Source organism: Oncorhynchus masou, unplaced genomic scaffold (assembly GCF_036934945.1).
Source record: "Oncorhynchus masou masou isolate Uvic2021 unplaced genomic scaffold, UVic_Omas_1.1 unplaced_scaffold_976, whole genome shotgun sequence".
NCBI classification, from domain to species: Eukaryota; Metazoa; Chordata; class Actinopteri; order Salmoniformes; family Salmonidae; genus Oncorhynchus; species Oncorhynchus masou.
In genome coordinates, this window is record NW_027016271.1 from 176,698 (window position 1) to 188,346 (window position 11,649).

At 44.3% G+C, this 11,649-nt stretch overlaps 1 pseudogene; it reads left to right on the forward strand.

Moving 5' to 3' along the window:
- The first annotated feature begins 7,113 nt into the window (after window positions 1-7,113).
- Window positions 7,114-11,649, forward strand: part of LOC135538518 (glycine receptor subunit beta-like) — a 51,590-nt pseudogene continuing 47,054 nt past the window's right edge.

Sequence of the window (11,649 nt, forward strand, 5' to 3'; positions counted from 1 at the left end):
GCCGTTACGGTCAATATTACTCGCCAACACGCAATCTTTGGACAATAATCTAGACGAGGTACGATTACGAATATTCTACCAACGGGACCTCAAACTGCCGTGGCTGAAAAACGTAATCGTGGCTGAATGGATATTCAGCTAGCGGGATATACGCTGCACCGGCAGGATAGAACAGCACACTCCGGTAAGACGAGGGAGGGGCTGTCTGTGCATATTTAAAGTGCTTTGAAAGGCTGGTAATGGCTCACATCAACACCATTATCCCAGAAACCCTAGACAGACTCCAATTTGCATACCGTCCAAACAGATTCACAGATAATGCAATCTCTATTGCACTCCACACTGCCCTTTTCCAGCAGAACAAAAGGAACACCTATGTGAGAATGCTATTCATTGACTACAGCTCAGCGTTCAGCACCATAGTACCCTCAAAGCTCATCACTAAGCTAAGGAACCTGGGACTAAACACCTCCCTCTGCAACTGGATCCTGGACTTCCTGATGGGCCGCCCCCAGGTGGTGAGCGTAGGTAGCAAAACATCTGCCACGCTGATCCTCAACACTGGAGCCCCTCAGGGGTGCGTGCTGGGTCCCTTCCTGTACTCCCTGTTCACCCACAACTGCATGGCCAGGCACGACTCCAACACCATCATTAAGTTTGCAGACGACACAACAGTGGTAGGCCTGATCACCGACAACGACGAGACAACGACGAGACAGCCTACGACAAGAGACCTGGCCGGGTGGTGGCAGGACAACAACCTCTCCCTCAGCGACGAGACAGCCTATAGGGAGGAGGTCAGAGACTTTTTTTTTTTTACCTTTATTTTACTAGGCAAGTCAGTTAAGAACAAATTCTTATTTTCAATGACGGCCTAGGAACAGTGGGTTAACTGCCTGTTCAGGGGCAGAACTACAGATTTGTACCTTGTCAGCTCGGGGATTTGAACTTGCAACCTTCCGACCTGGCCGGGTGGTGCAAGAATAACAACCTAAACCTCAACGTAACCAAGACTAAGGAGATGATTGTGGACTACAGGAAAAGGAGCACCGAGCACACCCCATTCTCATCGATGGGGCTGTAGTGGAGCAGATTGACAGCTTCAAGTTCCTTGGTGTCCACATCAACAACAAACTAGAATTTTCCAAACACACCAAGACAGTCGTGAAGAGGGCATGACAAAGCCTTTACCCCCTCAGGAGACAAAAATATTTGGCATGGGTCCTGAGATCCTCAAAAGGTTCTACAGCTGCAACATCGAGAGCATCCTGACCGGTTGCATCACTGCCTGGTACGGCAATTGCTCGGCCTTTGACCGCAAAGCACTTCAGAGGGTAGCCTGGTACCGGAGAGCCAAGTCTAGGACAAAAAGGCTTCTCAACAGTTTTTACCCCACACCTTTTTCAAGTCATAAGACTCCTGAACAGGTAACCAAATGGTTACCTGGACTATCTGCATTGTGTCCCACCACCCCCACCAACCCCTTTTTACACTGCTGTTTATCATATATGCATAGTCACTTTAACCATACCTACCACCTCAAAACGCCTGACTAACCGGTGTCTGTGCTACTGTTATTTTCAAATGTCTTTTTATTGTTGTTTTATTTCTTTATACACACACACACACACACACCTTTTTTTCACACTATTGGTTAGAGTAAGAGTAAGCATTTCACTGTAAGGTCTACTATCTACTACACCTGTTGTATTCAGGAGGTTAACTACGTGACAAATAAACTTTGATTTGACACCACTACTACCCACTGGGAAGGACTTTAGAAGGACATATGCAGACTGGGCTGAGTTTCCAGGAGGTTAACTTCATCAGCTCCATTCTGTTGGAGAGATTTTAGATATACAATCTCTGCAGACTGGGCTTTAGCAGGAGGTTAACTATCATCAGCTCCATTCTGTTGGAGAGATAGACATTTAGATATACAATCTCTGCAGACTGGGCTAGAGTTAGCAGGAGGTTAGCTATCATCAGCTCCATTCTGTTGGAGAGATTTAGATATACAATCTCTGCAGACTGGGCTAGAGTTAGCAGGAGGATAACGATCATCAGCTCCATTCTGTTGGAGAGATAGACATTTAGATATACAATCTCTGCAGACTGGGCTAGAGTTAGCAGGAGGTTAACTATCATCAGCTCCATTCTGTTGGAGAGACATTTAGATATACAATCTCTGCAGACTGGGCTAGAGTTAGCAGGAGGTTAACTATCATCAGCTCCATTCTGTTGGAGAGATAGACAGATATACTGCAGACTGCTAGAGTTAGCAGGAGGTTAACTATCATTGGAGAGAGACAGATATCCATTCTGTTGAGTTAGCAGATAGATTCTGTTGGATTTAGATATACAATCTCTGCAGACTGGGCTAGAGTTAGCAGGAGGTTAACTATCATCAGCTCCATTCTGTTGGAGAGATAGACATTTAGATATACAATCTCTGCAGACTGGGCTAGAGTTAGCAGGAGGTTAACTATCATCAGCTCCATTCTGTTGGAGAGATAGACATTTAGATATACAGTGGGGAGTTAGCAGGAGGTTAACTATCATCATTATTAAATATTTAGATATTTTGTTTTACAAGTTTAACAAGTAATCTAATTTTTCTCTCTCAAGAAGTTAGAGGTCAAAATGATTGGCACCCCTGTTGTCAATACCTTTCAATACCCCACCTTTATATGAAAACGGCACTGAGCCTTTTTCTACAATGTTTTATGATTTGGCAGGGATCTTATACCGTTCCTCCATGCAGAATCTTTACAGATCCTTTGTCTGTGCTTATGGACTGCACTCTTCAAATAAAACCACATATTTTGGGTAAAGGGTTCTACATGGAACTCAAAAGGGTTCTACATGGAATCATTCTCATACAACATTTTAGAAGGTTCTACATGGAATCATTCTCATACAACATTTTAGAAAAATACTATGTGTCGTTATCCTCGTAAGGTGAGGTATTGAAAACAGGGGTGCCAATTTTGGCCACTCTTTTTTTTCAGAAAATGTAATATTTGTTAAACAAAAATGTATTTCTCTGACGAATTGTATTAGTATACACTACTGTTCAAAAGTTTGGGGTCACTTAGAAATGTCTTGCAGCTTCATTAAATACTACCCACAAAACACCAGTCTCTATGTCAACAGTGAAGAGGCGACTCAGGGAAAAAGAGAGAGAGATGGAGTGGCAGAGCGAGAGGAGAGATTTTTTTGTCCATCTTAATCTTTTCTTTTTATTGGCCAGTCTGAGATATGGATTTTTCTTCGCAACTCTGCCTAGATCCCGGAGTCGCCTCTTTACTGTTGACGTTGAGACTGGTGTTTTGCGGGTACACATATATAAACAGAATAGTCTAAAATCTAATACACATTATATATAAACAAAATAGTCTAACATCTAATACACACACACACACCAGTCTAACACACACAGTATTTTGGTATTACACACATACTGATTATGTCTACCAACCTTTCTCAGTCATATTGTCCTGACTCATCACAATACGACAGACAGAAAAACAGACACCAAGAGAGAGAGAATGACAGATAGAGAGAAAGAGGCAGAGATGGAGAGGCAGAGAGAGAGGAGAGATGGAGAAAAAGAAAGAGGGAGAGATGGAGGGAATAGAGGGAAACATGGAGGTACAGAGGAGAGATTGAAAGAGAGGGAAAGAGGGAGAGATTGAATGTCATAATGAGTTACTGCAGAATGAAGAGAGAGCTGTTGATCTTACCTTGACACTCTGGTTGCTACGCTGGTTGCTGCGATGTTTTAACAACGATGTCGGTTACTGCAGCAGCATCATGTCCTTTCCTCCGTCTCCTCTCGTGAGCCGTTCTCAAGTTCAACCCAGCTCCTTCCGCCTGCCCGCACAATGACGATATATCTGTCAGAAGAGAGACGGAGGGAGGGAGGTAGAGAGGAGAGAGGGTGGGTAGGAGAGGGGAGGGAGGGGAGAGGAGGGTGGGGAGGGAGGGGGAGGGAGGGTGGGGAGGGGGGGAGGGGAGGGAGGGGGGGAGGGGAGGGAGGGAGAGGAGGGAGGGGGAGGGAAGGAGGGAGAGAGGGGGAGGGAGGGAGAGGAGAGAGGGTGGGTAGGAGGGGGAGGGAGGGAGAGAGGGTGGGGAGGGGGGGGGAGGGTGGGGAGAGAGGGTGGGGAGGGAGGGAGGGAGGGAGAGGGGGGTAGGAGAGGGGGAGGGAGGAGAGGGAGAGAGGGGAGGGAGGGACGGAGGTAGGGAGGAGAGAGGGTGGGTAGGAGGGGGGGGGGAGGAGGGAGGGAGGGAGAGGGGTGGGTAGGAGGGAGGGGAGGGAGGGCAGGAGAGAGGGAGGGAGGGAAGGAGGGAGGGTGGGTAGGAGGGGGGAGGGAGGGAGGGTGGGAGGGTGGGTAAGAGGGGGGTGGGAGAGGGGAGGGAGAGAGGGGCAGGGAGGTAGGGAGGAGAGGGGTGGGGAGAGGGAGGGATGGAGAGAGAGGGTGGGGAGAGAGGGAGAGGGAGGTAGGAGAGAGGGTGGGTAGGAGGGGGAGGGAGGGAGAGAAGGAGGGAGGGAGGTAGGGAGGAGAGGGGGTGGGCAGGAGGGAGGGAAGGAGGGAGCGTACGTGAGTGAGAGAAAGTGGGGGAGTTTGTGAAAACGAGGGAGAGAGAGTGTGTGTAAGAGAGAGGGTGTGTGAGAGTCAGGGAGAGAGGGTGTGTGAGAGTCAGGGAGAGAGAGTGAGAGAGAGTCAGGGAGAGAGAGTGAGAGAGAGTCAGGGAGAGAGAGTGAGAGAGAGTCAGGAGAGAGATAGTCAGAGAGAGGGAGAGAGAGTGAGAGAGAGGCATGGAGAGAGACTGTGTATGTCAGGGAGAGGGTGTTTGTGATCTGAGGCAACATGAGAGATAGTGAGAAGCCCCATGTTAGCAGCACGAGTCCATGCACGAGCACAGTGTCATTGTAATGCTCTTTATGGTCCCCTCTAGTGGTCTACTGCAGAGACAGTGTTTATATTCTATAGTAGAACACAGTCTTATATTCTACAGTAGAACAGTCTTTATATTCTAGAGCTCAAAACCCAGTGTTTATATTCACGAGCACAGTGTCATTGTAATGCTGAGAGTAGAACAGTCTTATATTCTAGCAGTAGAACAGTCTTTATATTCTATAGTAGAACACAGTCTTTATATTCTACAGTAGAACAGTCTTTATATTCTAGAGTAGAACAGTCTTTATATTCTACAGTAGAACAGTCTTTTATATTCTACAGTAGAACAGTCTTTATATTCTAGAGTAGGAACAGTCTTATATTCTACAGTAGAACAGTCTTAATATTCTACATTAGAACACTGTCACATTTGATTTATTCTTTGTTTTAGTATGGTCAAGTTGGGGTGGGCAGTCTATGTTTGTTTTTCTATGCTTTGGGTATTTCAGTCTTTATATGGTTCTAATCAGAGTAGGTGTCATTAGTTGTCTCTGATTGAGAATCATCTTAGGTAGCCTAGGACACTGTGTTTATTTGTCTGTGTTTTTCGACCTAGGAACAGTAGAACATTCCACGTTTATTGTTTATGTAGTCAGTTGTTCATGTGTAAATTTTCTATTAAAAGAAGGACACAGTGTTTATCCTCCGATCCTCTAAGAAGAGGAGGAAATCCCTTACAACACAGTGTTTGTATTCCAGAGTAGAACACAGTCTTTATATTCTACTGCAGAACAGTCTTTATATTGTACAGTAGAACACAATCATATATTCTACAGTAGAACAGTCTTTATATTCTAGAGTAGAACACAGGCTTTATATCCAGTTTGCTGAGTAGATAATTGGAAGTTATTTTGCAGATGACATCGCTGAAGTTGAGGATCGGTAGGATAGTCAGATTTACTAGGGTAAGTAGGCGGCATGAGTGAAGGAGGCTTTGTTGTGAAATAGAAAGCCGTTACTAGATTTGATTTTGGATTGTTTGTTATGAGTTTGGAAGGAGAGTTTACAGTCTAGCCAGACACCCAGTGTCTCCTCAGAAGGACCAAGATGCAGCGTGGTATGTTTCCACCCCTTTTATTAGGAAGAGAAAAACTCTAAGAACATAAGCAATAAAACAAACGGAATGTGAAGCTGATATAATGCTCACTGGCAACTCTCCCTAGACAATATCCCACAAAGCGCAATGGGGAAATGGCTAAATCTTGGGATTGAACCAAGGACCTCATACATAAATAGCATGCAATATTAAGACAAGTCTTGTAGGAAAACCTTCAAACGGAACTCTAATACCTTTGACCTTACACAGCTAGTTAAAGGGCCAACCAGGGTGACTTGTTGCTCTAAAACACAGATTGATTTGGTGTTCAGTAATAAACCAGAGAGAGTGACTACATCATTCAATATGGTTACTGGGCTATCTGATCATAATCTGACTCTTAGAGCCTGAAAGCTGTCTAAGAGTAGGTTTAACCTCTCTACTGTTAGAAAGCCGGATCAACTAAGAATACCTAAGAGTGAATTAAACTATTTTGAAAATGCAATTAAGGGAATAAACTGGAATGATCTCTTGTCCTATACAGACATGGAAGCTGATAGTCAGGTTTTTCTATCCACAATCCAGACTACAATAAATGGTTTCCTAAAGAAAATCAAATCCAAACCTGGCCAAAAGAGCACTCTTCCTTGGCTAAATGGAGAAATCTGGAAATTGATGAAACAACGAGATTATGCTCTAAAAATAGCCTCAAGATCCAAATTAGAGCATGACAGATGTAGGGTTACCATGTTGATAAATAAGGTGATGAAAGAAATCAAACAGGCCAAGGCAAACTTTTTATTAACATAATTGGTGAAGCAAAGGGAAATTCTAAATTGATCTGGGAGAATCTAAAAAGTTAACAGGGAAAGACCATAGTAACACTGCAAAAAGACTAGAAATCATGGTGAATAACAATCTAACACAGAATGCAGTCGAAATAGCAATAGCCTTCAATTCCTACTTTATTGACTCTGTCAGAGTACTGACACAGAACACCTCCACTGGTTTCTTGGGCTCAGTGCTAGTAAATGATGCTCAACCTGTCTTCATCATAAGGGAGGTTTCTGAGTCAAAGGTGAACAAGGTGATTTGCGGGAATTCCTCCGCATTATGTCAGAGGGCAAGGCCGATGAAGAACTGAAGGCCGATGAAGGACTGTGTTTTCTGGATAATTACAGACGTGTGTCTGAGTGGTATGGTCAATGTGCTGACCGTGGTTTGGCACCATCCTCGTTAAAAATGTATCGAGCCGATGTTCGAGGTTTCCTGAATTATCTTATTCAGTTCCGGCCAAATAGTCTGCAAGCTAAGGTCGTTGGAATTCGAAAGATGTTACTCTGCTTGGCGAAGATGGACAGGGACTCACGGCAGAGCCAGGCAACGCATAGGGCAAAATTCCGCCAACGCTGCAGGGACGAGGTGCTCAGCGCTGCGGAGTTGAAACGCTTTGTTGAGCTAAGCAATCAAGCCATTCCTTCAGTTCTCAGTAGGCTGGAGGTCCGAGCTACATGCTCTGACAGGCGTAGGTTTGCAGCTCTCATGTCCAGCCGGTTGGCCATATTTAATGGCACTCGACAATCCCCAGTCACCATGTTCAGTGAGAGTGATTTCACTGAAGTAACCCCGGAAGGTGGGGGTTATCAGATGTGCGTAGCGAGCCACAAAACAAACTATATCTTCGGGGAGTGCAGAATTGTTCTATGTCAGGAGGAATACACTTGGCTTAAACGATTCCACCAGATCAGGCCTCATCTGAGAGGAATGGCCTCAGACACAGAACTCTTCTTCTTCACATCCTAAGGTCAACCGCACGGTAATCTGTGTGAGTATGTGGGGCAAATATTTGCAGAGTTTGGCATTGGAAGTAAAGTGACCTTCAGTACAATTCGACGCAGTGTTGCCACATTGAACTTTAACCTCAAATCAAATCAAATTGATTTATATAGCCCTTCGTACATCAGCTGATATCTCAAAGTGCAGTACAGAAAGCCAGCCCTCCCAGCCTAAAACCCCAAACAGCAAGCAATGCAGGTGTAGAAGCACGGTGGTTTGGAAAACTCCCTAGAAAGGCCAAAACCTAGGAAGAAACCTAGAGAGGAACCAGGCTATGTGGGGTGGCCAGTCCTCTTCTGGCTGTGCGGGTAGAGATTATAACAGAACATGGCCAAGATGTTCAAATGTTCATAAATGACCAGCATGGTTGAATAATAATAAGGCAGAACAGTTGAAACTGGAGCAGCAGCACGGCCAGGTGGACTGGGGACAGCAAGGAGTCATCATGTCAGGTAGTCCTGGGGCATGGTCCTAGGGCTCAGGTCCTCCGAGAGAGAGAAGGAGAGAATTTCTTCCTAGGTTTTGGCTTTTGTAGGGAGTTTTTCCTAGCCACCGTGCTTCTACACCTGCATTGCTTGCTGTTTGGGGTTTTAGGCTGGGTTTCTGTACAGCACTTTGAGATATCAGCTGATGTACGAAGGGCTATATAAATAAATTTGATTTGCCTCATCCTTCTAGATTTGATTTGAATTAGAGAACGCACACTTAGATTCACACAGGACACCGAATTGGACAGGAGAGGTACTCCAGATATAACGAACTGACCCCAGCCCCCGACACATAAACTACTGCAGCATAAATACTGGAGGCTGAGACAGGAGGGGTCAGGAGACACTGTGGCCCCATCCGAGGGCACCCCCGGACAGGGCCAAACAGGAAGGATATAACCCCACCCAAGGGACGGTTACAGACCGGGGAACTGTGGCTGACCATATGTGTCACTCTCTGGAAACGCAGGCACGGCCTACCGGTACCATAATCTGCCCCAAAATGCCTGCCGGACCCGGACACTGACTGAGGGACAAATCAATCCATGATTAACTGATTAAATAAAGCATATTTGTTTGAAATTCACCCTCGTATTTGTGTCATTATGCATTAAAATAATTAAAAATGTGTTTCATTTAGGGTTCCCAGGTGCCTATTTTCAATCACCAGTTGCACATGAAACATAGTGTTATTTTTGGAAAGTTTGGACTTAGTAAATTTTCACAACTATTTTAGAATCCTCCATAGTTGTAAAAATTTACCTGTACTCCTAATATTACTGCCCACTATGAAGCCCCACTACCTTTTAAAATTCACTGGAGGGAGCCAAATGTACAATATATGGAGGATTCTGAAATAGATGTACCTTTGGCGCCCTCCAGTGGATTTTCCCCAGTAGTGGGGCTCCAAAGAGGGATTCTAATATCAGAATGCCTGTTAAATGTATTTAGAACCATCTTTTAATTTTTGGGTTCCCAGGTGCCTAGTTTCAATCACCAGTTGCACAGGTGTATATCCTAATCCGCATCCACCGACATATTTTAAACTGTCCATAAATCACTCAGGGAGGGCCCCCATGGATAGAGGGCCGAAGTAGGGTGCTCACAGAGTGGGCATGGATATGTGGAACACCGGTAAGTGCATTTAGGACCATATTTCTATTTTTGGGTTCCCAGGTGCCTATGTACATCCTAATCCGCTTAGGGTTAGGGTTAGGGGGGTTAGGGTTAGGGGGGTTAGGGTTAGGGTTAGGGGGGTTTGGGTTAGGGGGGTTTGGGTCAGGGTCAGGGTTAGGGTCAGGGTCAGGGTCAGGGTTAGGGTCAGGGTTAGGGTTAGGTACAATGAGTGACAGACGAATCTGGTGTGCACTGGCACAGGCAACCCCTTTAGGATAAATAGGTAAGACGTATGTATAGAATACTTTAAATGACTGAGAAAAAGGTTATAAAAGAAAGACCAGAGTCCGACATTAAAACACGGCTTAAGTTAAAAGCCAGAAATTCTGAACTAAAAATAAAGGCCAAGTGCTGGGTTCAGTACGGTGGTCTAGGAAAAAAAATTCAATATAAGAATCTGAAGAATTTTTTTTTTTTTAGATATGGAGAGTGAAAGATTCGGATTAGATATGGGGACATAGGGTTAGGGTTGGGAATAAAGCTGTAAATTTAAAAACTAAGAGTTAAGGTCAGAATTCCAATTGGGATTCCCATAACGGTCAGGATCAAATTACAGGTCCCGGTTGGATCAAAATCAGATATGAGGGTCTAAAGGTTTAAGGTTAGGCATGAGGGTCTCAGAGTTAGGGTGAGGGATTGGGATAACTAGGGGTTAAGGTTAGAATTCAGGTTAGGGTTAGGTTCTCCAAAGATTTAAGATTAGGCATGGGGCTCTCAGGGTTAGGGTGAGGGATTGGGGTAACTAGGCGTTAGGGTTAGAATTCAGGTTAGGGTTAGGTTCTCCAAAGTTTAAGATTAGGCATGGGGCTCTCAAGGTGAACCAGGGGTTACCAATAAATACAGACATAAAAAATAAATAAATAAATAATAATAATAAAAGGTCCATAGTGCCATCAAACAAGGCAGAACTCAAGATAAGTGCTAAAAGTATCCAAACAATAAAATAAAACCACGCCACACTGAAAAAATCAAGGATATAATGAAAATAAGTGCCATTGTTTTTATGGTCCATGAGTAGGTCCATAAATAAATACTTAAATAAGAAATAAAATAAGTGCTAAAAATATCCAAACAATCAGAGATCAAGGATAAGAGATCAAGGATATGATGAAAATAAGTGCCATCGTTGTTATGATCAGTAAGTAGATCCATAAATAAATAATTAAATAAGAGATAAGCAATAATAAGTGCTATCAGACAATGGCAAATCCACCATGGACCAGTCAAAAATAAATGAATAATACAAGAAACATTTATAATGGGTGGCTCTCCACAGGCCCCCACCACCTCCCCTCCTCCCTCCCCCACCCCAGATAGCCCATGTCACTACACCGAAGATGACCCCTTCCATCAGCTAGGTAAGCCAAAGTAAATCAATATTTTTCATTCAGGCCCTTAGGGTCTATCGTATTGAGACGCCCAATCCAAGTTCTTTCCATCCCCTGTAGTTGTGCCCTGGACCAACTCCCATTTGTCTCCAGCCCAAAGATACTCAAACCGTCCACTGTATGTATGCCAAAATGCAGGTACAAAACCGTAGTCTTATTACCCTTAGCTATCTGGTATAGGTGTTGTTTCAGTCTGACCTGTAGTGCATTCTTTGTTTCTCCTATGTAAATCTTTTGGCACAATTTACACTTAATTCCATAGATCAAGTTTACAGTGGACAATTCGATCCTCTGTCTTACGAGGAACCCCAACCCCGAAAAGGCATTAACAATATACTTTGGTCTCACCAAATATTTATCCAATTTATTAGGTGCATTTTTCGTCTGGAAAGCAAAGTGGACCAAACTGTCCCCAAGGTTTTTGTTTCTTCTATACGCTGACATTACTCTACAATCTACCAGTCCTTCCACCGCTTGCTGAGCTTCCCTGAAATTTAACCTCAGGTTCCTGCCAAATCCACTCAAACTCCCAGAGTATGTTGTAACCAGTGGTATCAGATTACGTGTTTCCACTGTTTTATTGTATCCCCATTCCCTGCCAAATAATTCCCGTACTTCTGCCTTTATCCCCCTAAGGAAACGTTTGGAATATCCCCGTGGCCCCAAGGCTCTAAAAAGGATGGTTATGGCCTCTTCCACATGCTCACCCAATGTACAGATTCTGTTGAACCGAATCAGCTGTGATTTAATGATCCCTCTGA